This window comes from Metopolophium dirhodum, chromosome 1 (genome assembly GCF_019925205.1).
Source record: "Metopolophium dirhodum isolate CAU chromosome 1, ASM1992520v1, whole genome shotgun sequence".
Taxonomy (NCBI): Eukaryota; Metazoa; Arthropoda; class Insecta; order Hemiptera; family Aphididae; genus Metopolophium; species Metopolophium dirhodum.
In genome coordinates this window covers 4,667,814-4,674,614 of record NC_083560.1, presented here as the reverse complement: position 1 = coordinate 4,674,614, position 6,801 = coordinate 4,667,814, and positions in this window count along the sequence as shown.

The following is a 6,801-nucleotide window of genomic DNA, read 5'->3' as shown; positions in this document are numbered from 1 at the left end:
GATGAATTTACATAAAGCTAAAAATATTTTTAACAGTATTTTTTTCTCATACAATAATTGAAATATATACTTTGGCATTTGTTTATATTTTGTCGGTTTCTAAAACTATCATAAATAATTGTATTTATGTTAACACATACTAGGTATATAAAAACTAATACAATATACCCGACAATATAGTATATAAAAATATTTATTTTTAATTACAATGGTCTCTAATTTATGATATAAACACATATTGGACAAAACTTATAACGTCATTTAATAATTATTTATTAAATACTTTTTTTTTTTTTTATAGTTTGGAATTGGAATAAATATGTCTTTAAATAAAAAAATAAAACAGAATTCATTGAAATCATTTTTAATTGCACCAGTTGCGTGTCCATCAGATCAGACAGTTGAATCTCCAATATTATTTCGGAATTATTGGATCCCCAGAAAAAAATTAAAAATACGCCACTGAAAACGATACAAATATAAACGGGAAAATGTGTTGTGTGTGAGCCTGTAGGCGGAATATTATACTATAGTAAAAATATTGCGAGGACGGCGGCGCGAACAGTAGGAACTGTGTGAAACAGTGCCGGCGCAAGGTTTTGCGGGGCCTAGGGCAAGTAAAAGATGTGGGGCCCTCATTCCTATCTTATACATTACATCAGTTGTGCTCCGCGAATTATTTAATCGCTTATAGACAAACTTTTTAACATGAAATACTGCAAAAACTTTTTTTATTATAGACCATGTGCATAATAATCAATTATATGTTACCATAAGAATCTAATTATTTTTTATAATTTATTTTTTGGGTGGTTCACGTGGTGCTCCTGTGCACCATACCACGAGCCGCCACTGCATTACATCCCCATTCCAATTACAATTTGATGTACAATATTAGGTAATATTAAGACGACGCAACCCATACATATTTTGTTGTCTCCGTTTTACACATGCACGACATAGCAAATTGTCATTCACTAGTTTAAATAATGTGCTGTTAGTTTTGATACTAGAATGAATTTACCTATTATACAACTTTTAGGTAAGAATATTATCTGTGCTTAAGCGTTGCTGATTTTTCGAAATTTTCATTTTCAAGTAAGATGGGTATAAGAAATATCAAAAATTAAAAATGCTCATATCTCGCTTGAAAATTAAAATATCGAAAAAAACGTTTAAGCACAGATAAAGTTATTATCTAAAAAATTGATGATTGGTAAAATCACTCGTAATATCTAAATTAACAGCACACTATTGAAACTAGTGAACGAACATTTGCTATGCCATACGTGTGTAAGACGGAGATAACAAATACATGGGTAGCATCCTTTTAAGACGTAGACATATTAATCGATTGGTATAATAAATGTCAGATGATGAAGTTATAAGTCGAGCGTGGATTTAAAGGCAATAAAAAACAAGAAATATGCTTTTATAAATACTATTTAATACAGTAATACACTATAGTATTACAATATTCTAATATTACAAGCTTAATAAACAGAATAATAAAAAGCTAATTTGAATGAATATAAAATAAAATTTAGATGGATTTAATCGTTATATTTTCAATTTTATGTTTCATTATTGCACTTGTCAATATCTGATTGCTATTTAATATTTTCATATAAAAAACTGATAGTTATTACTTATTGGCAAGTGATGTTTTGTATAGATAACTGAAGTCATAGGAGCGAACATACCTAATATGTAATTTAAATATAAATATTAGTAAAAAAAATTAGGTACCTGTATTTAATTATATAATATATATATTTTTAAAAGGAATTTAAGCTATGTTCTTCATAACATTTACAAAAAATGATTTCAAACCATAAAAATGCCCTATAAAACCACAAAAAAACTTTAAAAATCAGTTTTAAGAAAATGCTAAATAAAAATTTCATTTTTCAATTCGCTGATAAAACAAATTTTTCGCTTATTATATTTATATTGTTATTACTTATTAATAATACAGTATCCGGTCAAGTTGAATTATTATTATTTGATTATCATCATATTTTTATAGAATAATATGCTTAAGAAGTTTTAAGTACCCACGAATAATAGTTTAAAATATAACAGAAAACTAAAATCATTCATATTAGTTTAAATATACGAGTATATATAATTTTGTCAAAATTTGAACTAAAAATAACCATAAAAAAAAAAACTTTGCTTTTAGATTTCTGGTTACAAAAATACCTACTTACGTGGAACCCTGTTTTAAATTTTCAATCCTTAAATATAAAACTTGAACATTTGAAACATTTTTAAATTATAATTTTTTTGTCAAAATTCAACTTTAAACGCTTATGAAAAAAATCTTCTAAATTATTATATAAATATATACATAAATCATTTTTTTTTTTTATAAGTTTGTACATTATTTTAGGCAAATTAATGTATAAAATATTTTTTCATCATCATTTAATACCCTATTTCATCAAATATATGTTAAACAGTGTTTATTTTAAGAAATGTGCAAAACTGCACATAACAGTCTAAACAGTTTTAGAAATCCATTCACAATAAATAATAATATGAACAGTTATATTTTAAAAAACATTTTTTTTTTATTTTTAATTGTATATTATTCATTTATAGCTATTTAAAAAAAAAAAAAATCCTGATGTGTGGTAATTTGGAAGGGTGGGTGGGTAAATCAAATTATTTGAACTGCCAGTTTCTATTTCATTCGGCTGAATCACTGACATAGGTTGCTTGTGTCCTGCGCTCTGCAGTGTCCAGACGGTATCCAGTGCGACGGTAGTGGCGTGAAGCTAAGTAAAAAAAAATAGCGGAGTAGCCACTAACGTATAATAACAGGACACTGAGTTATAACATTGAAAAATCGTCCTAATTTATGTCAATTCTTTGCCAAGCTCTACAGGTCAAACGGCTGAATATATAAAGTAGTATGAGGATCAGATCAGAAATATTGTGCAGGTGGGAATAGAGGAATTCGCTAGCAGATTGGTTTGATAGTTTGTAAGTTATAAGCAAAAATGTTCAAGTACTTTTAAGACCAATTTTGCGTACGAAACAGTGGGGATTTATAAGCGGTGGGTCGGGGAACGAAAATATTGTAAATATCCCCCGACCCGCCGCTTATCAATTCCCACTACTCTCATCGCGGCGGCGGCGGCAGCGATGATGTACTACGACGACGCACGGACGATATTATTACCATATGGTGACAATTTACAATTATTGCAAAAACAAACCATTTCGTGACTTGCACTCGATTGTTCGCGACGTGTTTATACTTTTATTATTATTTCCTTCTATATTACTATTAGGAGGCCAGCGGTTATTAAAGATTATTATTATTATTATTATTATAGAATACCAGATAATTAACACATCAACATTAAAAATAGTTGATATCACACCAAAAACACTTCGATATAACTCCGTGTAAAAAAAAGCTAAGTTAAAAAAAAAAAAATTTAGTAATGATTAAATCTTTAAAAGACGTGATATAATATGGAAATTAAGTAAAATGCCATTTTACAATATTAAAAATACCTATGATGACAAATAAGATCAATTGTAATGTTAAATACTTAGTCAACATATTGTTGATACATTATTAATTACTGTAAATACTGTAGTGTTTACTTAATTGTATTTATTTAAGTATACTTCTACGTCCTGCCAAATAGTTAAACATAATATGTTGACTAAGTATTTAACACTACAATTGATCTTATTTGTCATCATAGGTATTTGCAATATTATAAAATGGCATTTTACTTAATTTCCATATTATTATATCAAGTCTTTTAAAGATTTAATCATTACTAAATTTTTTTTTTTTAACTCAGCTTTTTTTTTACATGGAGTTATAACGAAGTGTTTTTGGTGTGATACATTTTACAAGACGCCAATAATCGACGTTAATCAATAATCATTATATTATATTGTCCCCGCCGCTGACCAAAATTGAAAGTACGATGACAGTAAAACATTGTCAAAATTCCAATTATTTACAGTTTACGAGATAAATACGATGGGTCTAAAGGTACGTTACTCTAGTCAACTATTAGCTTTCCCGTCTACCGGACGTCACTTGTAACACATACTATTGTGCCCCGCTGCGAGACCTATCTATAAATAACGTGCTTTTACAATATATCAATCAACTGATGCGCACACATTTTTTTTCCCGTACGGCCGTACCTTAGTATATAATATGATAAAATGTTGAGAAATTTTTATTTTTTCTGCCGGTGTGACTATTAGTATTATGACGGCTTTCACGGCACTATTGATGTTGTTAAATGGCACACTATATTATGGTTAATTAAAACAAAATATGATTTTTAAGTATTTCTAAAATCATGTTTTTTAATATTAAATGAATCATAAAAGTCGTAAATATTGTATTACACAACAATTATTGTATCAAAATATCATTATTAATGTTATGATAGCCGTGTTAATTTTTATGTCACTTCCCAAAATTGTATGTATTTTAATAATTCATCTTACGTTTTACCTCTTAAACCAATATGATAAAGTTTTTTTTAATAATAATTTATGATTTACACAGTCTAAAGCTACCTGTAACATTCGTTAAGGAAAATCCGCGGATGTGATCAACATCACTGAGCAAGTTATGCAAGAGCCATCGCTATGTTAGCCAATTGACACGTAAAACAAAACTGTCTCTAATAGTATAATGCCTCTGAATGGTGAAATACTAAATCAACAAACGCTTACTAGATGACCAATTTGATTTACATATAAGTGCAAATGGCTTATGTATTGTTTGGGGGACATAAGTCTACCATAAATCACTATTTAATGAAAAAAGGGGATTAGTGGCTTAAGAGGACCATTATGTACACGAAAAACGATCCTAAACGAAGACGGCTTATCAGCGTGTAATATTACTAAGTATATTTTATGATACTATTATTGTGATTTAAGTAATTTATTTTACTATAAGGAATTATATAGTACCTACTACAGCGTGTTTAGTTCATTTTTGTCGAAAAAATTGCATTTGAAAATGTAATTTTGTGTATAAAATATAACGTAATATACTAATATACCTTTTCTTGGTTTTAATATTATGTAACATCGTTCATTATAAAATTTTACTAAATTAGGAATTTACTATTTTTTTTTGTCTGTTGAACAATTTCAAAAAAAGGACTAGTCTGGTTGTGGCCCCCAGGTCTTCAGGTTTTTTTGTTAAAATTAGATAGTAAAATAATTACTCTTTTATTAAATTTTCAAATCTTGGATTTCATAATTTTTCAAAAAAATGTACACATTTCTGTGATTTTGACGAATTGTGTCTGAAATCAATGAGAAATGAATTAATTACGTGTTATGTTCTGTCCTTCCGAAATTAAATTTTTTTTTTCCGATCTGCGCCTAGATAGGTACTTATTACTATTTTTTCTTGAAAACTGTAATTAATCCATAAATATTAGTAATATACTTACATTTTATTATATTAAACAGTATTTTATATTTCATAAACTGCAGACAACCGTTTTATCGATAGCGGTTCGACTAAAACGGCATAAAACGTCGGACTGAGTCCAAATCTTAACCCACCTTGTAGGAAGTGACTATAGTCTATAATGATAGTAAATCTTCGTATTTGAATTATACGTGATTAATAATTATATTACTGGTTTTATTATTTGTACATCTATATTTCATTTACTTAGTTTTATTAAAATATAATTCATAAAGTTATATTATTACAACTATTTATTTTTATTAAAAATGAGTAGTAAATAAATTGATGATACTATTTAGTATTTATCAATTACCTACCATACAAAATATTAAATATCATATTCAGATCAAGATAGTTTTTACTAAAATTTCTCATTAAATTGACTACTCACCCACCACTTTAAAATTATCGGGAAACTGCCCTTCAAAATCACGGTCAACACTCCAATATTTACCTATATAACAGTTTCATTATTATCTTATTTTTGTGTCTGTCTCCACCGTTTAGGGCAGTAAAACTGCTTCGATTTTCTTCAACAATATCTTGTTCGATGGGAAAATGAATCTAGTTGGTGCATTCAGGAGGTCAAATTTTAAAATTCTCCATAGTTTTCAAAAGTGTCACTAATGGGTGGCTGTTCTCCTCAAATTCATCACTATGTATAATCTATTATCCTGTATCATATTTACTTACTGTTCCCTACTGTACTGGTTGTAAATTTTCTTATAAAAAAAAAAAGAAAAGTTTTTTAATAATATTGTTTTACTCTTAATTATACACATTTAGTAATTATAAATAATCAGTGGCGGTTCGGTTGGTTCACAGTATCTGGGGTACAAATATTTGCCCCATCATCATAATTCATAACTATACTGAATACTGATAAAATATTATTAAATAATATAATGTTTGTTATGTAATGTGAGCTCATGCCAATTGTCCAATTTCTATTTACCTACCTTAATGAATAATAGACATTTCAGTATAGAATTTTTTTTTGCCATAATTGTCAGTCATACAACAGATATTGACAACATTTTATCTTTTAACTTAATTTGAGTTCATCATAAATAATAATCTTGTTGAATATTTTGGGTGGGGCTAGTATGCTTGTGTACCATTAGCCGCCTTACCTAATATTTAAAGCTTTAACAAACAAATCATGTTTGTACCATGCATTTTCCTATACTTCATTCATGTTAAGAAGGAAACTCAGTGGCTGATTTGTGTACAGAGGAATGACTTAACCACACAGATGGTTGAATCAAAAAGGGTGAGAAGCAAGTGTTGCCCGACTAAAAGTGGTCGTTGCCGAG